Raw genomic sequence first — 11,296 nt, 5'->3', positions numbered from 1 at the left:
TGTGCTCCTCCGGTACGAGTGATACGATATACTTGCATTAGATGTGACCATGCTCCTCCGGTACTATGATACCCTATACATATCAAAGATGTGACCGTGCTACTCTGGTATTAGTGATATCCTATCCTTACATTAGATGTGACCGTTCTCCTCTGGTACTAGTGATACCCTATTCATACATTAGATGTATTGTAAACAATTTTACAACACAAGTTATAGTCGAACGATTTTATTTGAAAATCACAAGCTTTCGGAGGCTTCCTCCTTCCTCAGGTGAATGTGGAAATGAAATCCTCGAAACTATCGCATTTATAAATCACATAACAATACCTGGTGATTACAGGCAGTCTTTCCAACTGCCCGTTGTCAAGGCAATCAAAGTGTTCAGACAGAGAGGTGTTGCCTACCGGGCCACCGAATATACAAACACCCAAAAAAAAAACAGAGAGAGAGAGGCAGAAACATAGGAACATACGGAAGGAAGAAAAAGACAGCAAATGACCCGTTATATTAAAAACAGATAACTTTTGTTCGCTTGAGGCCGTCCTCATGGGTGCGGAACTTGGCTATCAATTTCTGCTCGACGATTTTGCGTTGTGGTGTGTCTTGAAGGCCGCCTTGGAGGACGCTTACCCGAAGGTCGGAGGCTGAATGTCCTTGACTGCTGAAGTGTTCCCCGACTGGGAGGGAACCCTCCTGTTTGGTGATTGTTGCGCGGTGTCCATTCATCCGTTGTCGGAGCGTCTGCATGGTCTCGCCAATGTACCATGCTCTGGGGCATCCTTTCCTGCAACGTATGTGGTAGACAACGTTGGCCGAGTCACAGGAGTATAAACCATGAACCTGGTGGGTGGTGTACTCTCGTGTGATGGTGGTATCTGTGTCGATGATCTGGCATGTCTTGCAGAGGTTACCGTGACAGGGCTGTGTGGTGTCTTGGTTTGCTGCGAACGATGGTCTGTTTGAGGTTGGGTGTCTGTTTAAAGGCGAGTAGTGCAGGTGTGGGGATGGCCATAGCGAGGTGTTCGTCGTCATTGATGACATGTTGAAGGCTGCGGAGAACATGGCGTAGTTTCTCCACTCCGGGGAAGTACTGAAAGACGAAGGGTACTCTGTTGGTTGCGTCCCGTGTTAGTCTTCTGAGGAGGTCTATGCGATTTTTCGCTGTGGCCCGTCGGAACTGTCGATCGATGAGTCGAAAGTCATATCCCGTTCTTACTAGGGCGTCTTTCAGCGTCTGCAGGTGTCCATTGCGTTCCTCCTCGTCTGAGCAGCTCCTGTGTATTCGCAGGGCCTGTCCATAGGGGATGGCCTCTTTGACGTGGTTAGGGTCGAAGCTGGAAAAGTGGAGCATCGTGAGGTTGTCCGTGGGCTTGCGGTAAAGTGAGGTGCTGAGGTGCCCGTCTTTGATGGAGATTCGTGTGTCCAAGAAAGAAACTGATTCTGAGGAGTAGTCCATGGTGAGCTTGATGGTGGGATGGAACTTGTTGATGTTATCGTGTAGTCTCTTTAGTGATTCCTTGCCGTGGGTCCATAGAAAGAAAATGTCGTCGATGTATCTGGTGTATAGTGTTGGTTGGAGGTCTTGTGCAGTGAAGAAGTCCTGCTCGAACTTGTGCATGAAAATGTTGGCGTATTGGGGTGCGAATTTGGTCCCCATAGCTGTTCCGTGTGTTTGGGTAAAGAACTGGTTATCGAAGGTGAAGACATTGTGATCCAGGATGAAGCGGATGAGTTGTACGATGGCGTCTGGAGATTTGCTGTTGTCGGTGTTGAATATTGATGCTGTCGCAGCGATGCCGTCATTGTGGGGGATACTGGTGTATAGTGCCGAGACGTCCATCGTGGTGAGAAGTGTTCCTGGTTCAACTGGTCCGTGGGTACTGAGTTTTTGTATGAAGTCTGTAGTGTCGCGACAGAAGCAGGGGGTTCCCTGTACGATGGGTTTCAGGATGCCCTCGATGTATCCAGAGAGGTTCTCACACAGGGTTCCGTTGCCTGATACGATAGGACGTCCGGGTGTGTTGGCTTTGTGTATCTTTGGGAGGCAGTACAAGTCTCCCACGCGGGGAGTACGTGGGATGAGAGCGCGTAGGATGCTTTGAAGGTCTGGATCGATGGTCTTGATCAGTTTGTTGAGCTGGTGGGTGTGTTCTTTGGTCGGATCTGCGGGTAACCGTCTGTAGTCTTCCTGGTTGTCCAGTTGTCGGTATGCTTCTTTGCAATAGTCCGTTCTGTTCTCTATGACGATGGCTCCTCTTTTGTCCGCTGGTTTGATGACGATGTTGCGGTTGGTCTTGAGAGCGTTGATGGCGTTGCGTTGTGCTCGTGTGACATTCTGGACTGTCTTCTGAGTGCGGCTGATGAATCTGGCATTGATGCATTTCCTGACAGCTTGAGCATACATGTCAAGGTGAGGGCAGCGACCCTCCGTAGTTGTACCATGGATCCCTCTGTCTGCTGCCCCGGATCGTTGATTGTCTCATTGGGTTCGCTGCTGAAATCTTGGGATTTGTGGAATAATTCCCGGAGCCTCATTCTCCTGATGAATTCCTCTGTGTCCGCCGGGAGACCATGGGGTCCATTTTGCTGGTGGGGTAGAAATTGAGCCCTCGGCTGAGAACTTCGATTTCGTCTGGTTGAAGGGTGTGGTTGGACAAATTGACGATAGACTTCCCTGTGGTTGCAACCGTGGTACCGGGGGAGGCTTGGTTGATGCTGGTGGTGATGCCGAGTTTCTCAAGCTTCCTGCTCTTGGTTTTCATGTAGGCAGCGTAGGTCCGTTGCCCAATCTGTTTGGCGGTGTCTCGTAGCTGGTCTGCTGTGTCCTGACGACAGGTTGGGAGTATCGACTCTATCTTGGTTTCGAGGTTGCGGCGTCTGCTGTAGAGTTGGTGTCCGAGACGGTTGCGGAGTGTGCGAGAGGTACGTCGGCAGAGTCTCTCATCGTAATCTGAGTTGTATGTCGACTTGAGTGGGTTTGTGATCTGTAGTCCTTTCGGGATCTTGTCTGCTTTCTTGCAGCTCTGTAAACACTTCATGACTGTGTCTTTTTGCGCGATCTTCTTGGATATCCTCTCCACTGTGAGCCGGCAGTTTGTGGTGTCGATACTAGCCATGATGTGGAGATGCCGGTGATGGACTGGGGTTGACAAATGTAAGAAATCTTACAACAACAGGTTATCGTCCAACTGTTTTATTTGAAAATCACAAGCTTTCGGAGGCTTTCTCCTTCGTCAGGTGAGTGTGGGAATCGGATTCCTTGGATGGTTGCCGCATTTATAGTCAGAGAACAATACCTGGTGATTACAGATAATCTTTCCAACTGCCCGTTGTCAAGGCAATTAAAGTGATCAGACAGAGAGATGTTACCTACAGGGCCATCGAATACACAAACGGCCAGAACAAAAGACAGACGGACAGAGAGAGAGAAACATCCGAAAGGAAGAGAAAGACAGCAAATGACCCGTTGTATTAAAAACAGATAACTTTTTTTTCGCTGGTGGGGTTACTTATAGCGTGACATGAACCCAAGATCCCGGTTGAGGCCGTCCTCATGGGTGCAGAACTTGGCTATCAATTTCTGCTCGACGATTTTGCGTTGTCGTGTGTCTCGAAGGCCGGCTTGGAGAACGCTTACCCGAAGATCGGTGGCAGAATATCCTTGACTGCTGAAGTGTTCCCTGACTGGAAGGGAAGCCTCCTGTCTGGCGATTGTTGCGCAGTGTCCGATCATCCGTTGTCGCAGTGTTTGCATGCTCTCGCCAATGTACCATGGTCCGGGGCATTCTTTCCTGCAACGTATGAGGTAGACAACGTTGGCCGAGTCACAGGAGTGTGAACCATGTACCTGGTGGGTGGTGTCCTCTCGTGTGATGGTGGTATCTGTGTCGATGATCTGGCATGTCTTGCAGAGGTTGCCGTGGCAGGGTTGTGTGGTGTCGTGGACGCTGTTCTCCTGAAAGCTGGGTAATTTGCTGCGAACGATGGTTTGTTTGAGTTTGGGTGGCTGTTTGAAGGCGAGTAGTGGAGGTGTGGGGATGGCCTTAGCGAGGTGACCCATGAGAAGGCCTCAACCGGGATCTTGGGTACGTGTCACGCTACACGTAACCCCACCAGCGAAGAAAAGTTATCTGTTTTTAATACAACGGGTCATTCTCTGTCTTTCTCTTCCTTTCGGATGCTTCTCTCTCTCTCTCTGTCTGTGTTTTGTTCTGGCCGTTTGTGTATTCGGTGGTTCTGTAGGCAACATCTCTCTGTCTGAACACTTTGATTGCCTTGACAACGGGCAGTTGGAAAGATTATCTGTAATCACCAGGTATTGTTCTCTGACTATAAATGCGATAACCTTCCAAGGAATCCGATTCCCACACTCACCTGACGAAGGAGAAAGCCTCCGAAAGCTTGTGATTTTGAAATAAAACAGTTGGACGATAACCTGGTGTTGTAAGATTCCTTACATTACACAATAATAGTGTATTGTTCGCTACTCTGTAGTATTTACATTGAATTACATAGAATTTACTGCACAAAAGCAGGCCATTCGGCCCCACTGGTCCATGTTGGTATTTATGCTTCACACGAGCCTCCTCCCATCCGAATTCATCAAACGCTTTCGGCATATCCTTCTATTCCTTTCTCTCTCTTGTACTTACATAGCTTCCCCTTCAATGAATTTATGCTATTCGCTTCAACTACTTCATGTGGTTGCAAATTCCACATTCTCACCCTGTCTGGGTAAAGAAGTTTCTCCCGAATAGACAAAGTTCCGCTAAAATTTATAAAATATTGTTTCATATACAGACTGCAATAATGATATCTGAGTCTGATTTTAAGCCCAAACTACAGAGTGGAATATAAATATGATGAAACATGATTTACCGGATCAGCTTCAGCTTCTTTCTTTGTGCCGCGAGGTTCTCGAGCTGTGAAAATGAACTAAATGTGAAGCAATTTGCCCTTTTGTCGATATTTCTATCTGAAATGACATCTAATACGCTCAGTGATTGGTTTCCATCGAGTGCGGAGCAGAGTCCCTCGATACAAGCATCTGTGAGCCGGTTATTGTTCAGCCTGTATTACAAAGCGACAGAAGGTTATTACGTGTCTCAGAACTCAATCGATGTTATTTTCAGAGGACATCAAGAAAAGCAAAAATAGCAATAAATTTACAACAGGGCTGGGGGAACAGATCTGATGCAGCATGGACCTGAATGACTGGTGCAACATTTAATCAACAGAATTTCACTTACTCCAGTGTTTCTATTTTACAATCAGGTTTCTCCAGTGCTTTCAAGAGTCGTTTCACTCTTGAATCTTTCAGGTCATTGTCTTGCAGGCTGGAAGCAGGGAAATGCAATTTGAGAAAGAAGCAGAATGCGGAAAATGATTCATTATTTGATACAACATAGATTAGCAAAATAATGCCTTTATTAAACGAAATACATTATTGGAGCAGATTCCCGTATTCAGTGCCCATTATATACCCTGTTCCATTTTACTTTCCATTGACTTCTGAGATCGTCCATTTTACAGCATTGCTGGAAGTTAAAATGACCTTTATCAGCTGGGCGTTAAGGATCGCCTGGGAGATGCACAGACAGGAAAATCTGAACCGGTGGGTTTTAATTCCATGCATTAGATTTTAACTTTCACTGCAGGGCGATGATCACGGGCTTTGTGAGTGGGCCGCTACTTTACGGACTGTCTGATTTTCCTTTTCACGAAAATAAGTGGAAGTCCCATCTGCAAGGTCTAGTTGACAACTTGGAAGTTAATGTTGAATTCTGTGAACACCCCCTGTACATTTTCCTCTCTGCAATCTTCCCAAGCGATGTTTAACGATAAACAAATCTACCCTGTGTACTCCAGGCTATTCCAATGTGTGTGAAGGTGATGGTAAAGTACAATGAACAAATCTACCCTGTGTATTTCAGGGTGGACCATTGTGTGTGAGGGTGATGGGACAGTGCTTTGAACAAATCTAACCTGTGTACTCCAGGCGAGACCAATGTGTGTGAATGTGGTAGGATAGTGCAATGAATAAATCTACCCTGTGTAGTCTAGACTAGTCCAATGTGTGTGAAGGTGATGGTATAGTACAATGAACAAGTCTACCCTGTGTACTCTAGGCTCGTCCAATGTGTGTGAAGGTGATGTTATATTACAATATGAAAATCTACCATGTGTACTCTAGGCTAGTCCAATGTGTGAATGTGATGGTATAGTAAAATGAACAAATCTACCCTGTGAATTCTGGGCTAGTTTAATGTGTGTGAATGTGATGATATAGTACAATGAAGAAATCTACCCTGTGAACTCTAGGCTTGCCCAATGTGTATGAATGTGATGGGATACTACAATAAACAAATCTACCCTGTGCACTCTAGGCTAGTCTAATGTGTGTGAAGGTGATGTAATAGTACAATGAACAAATCTACCCTGTGTACTCTGGGCTATTCCAATGCGTGTGAAGGTGATAGTATAGTGCAATAAGCAAATCTATCCTGTGTACTCTAGGCTAGTCTAATGTGTGTGAAGGTGATAGTATAGTGCAATGAACAAATCTACCCTGTGTACTCTGGGCTATTCCAATGCGTGTGAAGGTGATAGTATAGTGCAATAAGCAAATCTACCCTGTGTACTCAAGGCTAGTCTAATGTGTGTGAAGGTGATAATATAGTGCAATGAACAAATCTAGCCTGTGTACTCGAGACTAGACCAATGTGTGTCAAGGTGATAGTATAGTACAATGAACAAACCCACGACCTCTACCACCTAGAAGGACAATACAGCAGGCACATGGGAACAACACCACCTGCACGTTCCCCTCCACGTCACACAACATCCCGACTTGAAAATATATCCCCATTCCTTCATCGTCGCTGGGTCAAAATCCTGGAACACCCTCCTTAACAGCACTATGGGAGAACCTTCACCACACGGACTGCAGCGGTTCAAGAATGCGGCTCACCACCACCTTCTCAAGGGCAATTATTAGGGATGGGCAATTAGTGCTGACGGCGCTAGCGACGCCCATGTTCCATGAACGAATAAAAAAATGCAGAACTTAATATCGGGCGTTTGCTGTAACGGGCGGCCGATGCTATTCCGCCTGAGAGATGATGATCAAATATAACGTGGAGTGAATCGCATTGGCTGAAGACTGGCTCCTGTGATGGTGGGGATATCGGGAAGAGGCTGAGATGGATCATCCACTCGACACTTCTGGCTGAAGATGGTCGCAAACGCTTCAGCCTTATTTTTTGCACTCACGTGCTGGATTCCGCCGTCATTGTGAATGGGGATGTTTACAGCGCCTCCTCCTCCCGTTAGTTGTTTAATTGTCCACCACCCTTCACGACTGGATGTGGCATGACTGCAGAGCTTTGATCTGATCCGTTGATTGTGGAACCGCTTCGTTCTGTCTATAGCATGTTGCTTCCGCTGTTTAGCATGCATGTTGTCTTGAGTTGTATCTTCACCAGATTGGCACCTGATTTTTGGGTTTGCCTCGTGCTGCTCCTGGCATGCTCTTCTACACTCCTCATTGAACCAGGGTTGATCCCCTAGCTTGTTGGTAATGGTAGAGTGAGGAATATGCCGGGCCCTCAAGTTACAGATTGTGCTGGAATACAAATCTGCTGATGCTGGTGGCCCACAGCACCTCATGGATGCCCAGTTTTGAGCTGCTGCAGGTGTTCTGAATCTATCCCATTCAAATACGGAAGTAGTGCCACACAACATGCTGGATCGTGTCTTCAGTGCGAAGTCCAGACTTCGTCTCCAAGAGGACTGTGCGGTGATCAATCTTACCTATACTGGCATGGATAGATGCATCTGCGATTGGTGGATTGGTGAGGAAGAGGTCAAGTAAATTTTTCCCTCGTGTTGGTTCCCTCACACCTGCCGTCGGCCCAGCCTGGCAGCTATGTCCTTCAGGACTCGGCCAGCTGTGGTGCTACCGAGCCACTCTTGCGAATGGACATTGAAGTCCACTACGCAGAGCATTTTTGTGCCCTTGATACCCTCAGTGCTTCCTCCAAGTGGCGCTTAACTTGGAGGAGGAATGATTCATCAGCAGGAGGTTTCCTTGCCCATGTTTGGCCTGATGCCATGTGGTCCGTAATCAATGTTGAGGACTCCCAGGGCCACTCACTCCTGATTGTATATCACTGCAGCGCCACGTCTGGTGGGTCTGTTCTGCCGTTGGGACAGGACGGACCCAGGTGTGGTGACGGAAGAGCCTGGGACGTTGGCTGAAAGGTATGATTCTGTGAGTATAACTATATCAGGCTGTTGCTTGACTAGTCTGTGGTAGAGCTCTCCAAATTTTGGCACAAGTCCCCAACAAGTTCGTGAGGAGGACTTTGCCGGGTCGACAGGGCTTCGTTTGCCTTTGTCGTGTCCGGTGCCTCGTGGTCTGTCCGGTTTTATTCTTATAATAACTTTTCATAGCGAGATTTTACAATGACTGTCTTGCTAGGCCATTTCAGAGGGCGTTGTGGAATCAACCACATTGCTGTGGGTCTGGAGTCACATATAGGCCTGACCGGGTAAGGACGACCGGTATCCTTCCCTCAAGGGCATTAGTGAACTCGATGACTTTTCGTGACAATCCGGTAGTTTCATGGCCACCAATCCTGATAATAGCTTTTCTTTAATTTCAGATTTTTATTTAATTAATTGAATTTAAATTCCCCAGCTGCTGTGGCGAGATTTGAACTCATGACTTTGAATCATTAATCCAGGCCTATTGGATTTCTCGTCTAGTAACATAACCAATATACCACCGTATCCACATTTCCCTCTATTTCAACAGTTACTCAGCTTTAAAAGTGCTTAATTGACTGTAAAGCCCTTTGGGACGTCCTGAGGTCATGAAAGGCGCTGTATAAATGAAAGCTCTTTCTTCCTTTATGATTTTGGACACGTCTCTTAAATCTCACCGTAACCTTCTCTGCTGTAAGGAGAACAATTCCAAATTCTCTAGTCTCTCCATGTAACTGAATTCCCTCAACCCTGGAAACATTCTAGAAAATCTCCTCTGCACCCTCTCGCAGGCCTTGACATCCTTCCTAAAGTGTGGTGCCCAGAATTGGACACAATACTCCTGCTGAGGCCTAACCAGTGTTTCATAGAGGGTTAGCATAACTCCCTTGCTTATGTACTTCATGCATCTATTTATAAAGCTCAGGATCCAGTATGTTTTATCGATTGGACTGACGTCTCCCTTGGTGACTGTGATCTGAAGCTGAACTTTGGCCGGCGTGTGGAGTGGAACTTCTGTAATGATTCGATCGAAAAGGCTAGGTTTGTGGAGTTTGCTCTGGGTGTGTTTGATAAGAAGACATACGTTCACTGAGTCACTTTAGAAGGTGCTACACTACAAGGTAGGAAAAAAGCAAATTACCCGACTCTGTCTATTATGGATTTAAATTTCTTAACATCCGCGTAGTTGTACATTTATCCTGATAGATTAATGTTGAATTGAAAGGCAAAACGTTTTGTGTGTTTAACTGATCAGCTTTTCAGTCGCAAGGTGAGGGTTTAAATAATCGAGTTGTTAAAGATGATTAAAGGATTCGATAGGTAGAGAGAGAAACTCTTTCCTCTGGTGGGGGGAGTCCAGAACAAGGGTGCAGAATCTTAAAATTAAAGCCAGGCCGTTCAGGGTGATGTCAGGAAGCATTTCTTCACACAAAGGGGTGTAGAAATCTGGAACTCTCTCCCACAAATAGCTGTGGAGGCTGGGGGTTAATTGGAAATTTGAAAACTAAGATTGATAGATTTTTGTTCAACAAGGGGTTTCGGAACCAAGTGAGGGGTGGTGGGGGAGATTAGATGGAGTTCAGCTACAGATCAGCTACAAGCTGATTGAATGACGGAACACGCTCGATGGCTGAATGGCCTCCTCCTGTTCCTGTGCAACAGGTTCGATGGGCTGAAAGGCCTACTCCTGTTCCTATGTAACAAGCTCGAGGGGGACTGAATGGCCTTCTTCTGTCGCTGTGTGACAGGCTCGATGGGCTGAAAGGCCTACTCCTGTTCCTATGTAACAAGCTCGAGGGGGACTGAATGGCCTTCTTCTGTCGCTGTGTGACAGGCTCGATAGGCTGAATGGCCTTCTCCTGTCCCTGTGTAACAGGCTCGATGGACTGAATGGCCTTCTCCTGTCCCTGTGTAAAAAGTTCGATGGGCTGAAATGCCTACTCCTGTTATGTAACTTGCTGGAGGGGAGCTGAATGGCCTCCTCTTGTTCCTATGTAAACAGGCTTAAGGGGGCTGAATGGCCTCCTCCTGTTCCTCACTTTAACATCTTGTCCGAAGACAGTACCAACCACAGTGCAGCACTCCCTCAGTACTGGCACCGTGGAGTGTCGGCCCAGATTGTCTGCTCAAGTCTCTGGAGCGGGACTGCGAACCATCCACCTTCTTCCACGGCCGATAGTCATTAATACGACGTGGAGTTGGTTCCATGTGTTGATCACACTTTGTAGGATGAAGAAGTTCCTGATGTAATCTGTCATAATAACATGTTTTCTGAGGACTTTATATCACCTGGAGGACGGTCTGGAATCGCAGATCCCAGTCCCCGAGTGCTAGTCGTGATTATAACCTTGGAATGTCCTACCCAACAGACCTGAAAGCAAGAGAGGAATCCAATGCTTACAAGTTAGGGCCCTATTACAAAGTCCTTGATGTTTGTGGGATCTTGCTGTCCGTACACCAGCTTCCGTGATTCCCTCCGTTTATAGCACTGAATAGACATCAAAAAAGTCCTTCATTGTCTGTACAGCGGCTTTGGGAGGTCCTGAAATGTGCCGTATAAACATCCGTTCTTTCGTTCCTTCTAGGGAGTAATATTGGGCGGCGGGTGTAAAACCAATCTCGGCCGTTTCCCGGCGGCCGAGATAGGTTCAAATTGCCACCCTTAAGCTATCCGGAAGTGAGAGAGTTGTGAAAAAGAATTTTTAATTCTAACCTTCAGCAGTGAAGCCAGAAAGCAGTGAAGGAAGACCTTAATAATTGTACCCCTTACAATTTAATAAGGTAGAATTGTGATATCATCGAATCATACAGCACAGGAGGAGGCCATTAGGCCCATCGTGTCTGTGCCCGCTCTTTGAAAGAGTTAACTAATTAGTCCAATTCCCCTGCTCGCTCCCCATAACCCTGCAACATTTTCATTTTCAATTATTTCCTTTTGAAAGTTACAATTGAATCTGTTTCCACCGCCCTTTCAGGCAGTGAATTCCAGATCATCAAAACTCTCTGCGTAAAAACATGTTTCCTC

The sequence above is a fragment of the Heptranchias perlo genome, unplaced genomic scaffold (genome assembly GCF_035084215.1).
Source record: "Heptranchias perlo isolate sHepPer1 unplaced genomic scaffold, sHepPer1.hap1 HAP1_SCAFFOLD_65, whole genome shotgun sequence".
In the NCBI taxonomy this organism is placed as follows: domain Eukaryota; kingdom Metazoa; phylum Chordata; class Chondrichthyes; order Hexanchiformes; family Hexanchidae; genus Heptranchias; species Heptranchias perlo.
The sequence above is the reverse complement of the archived record's forward strand: the minus strand, read 5'-3'. Positions refer to the sequence as shown.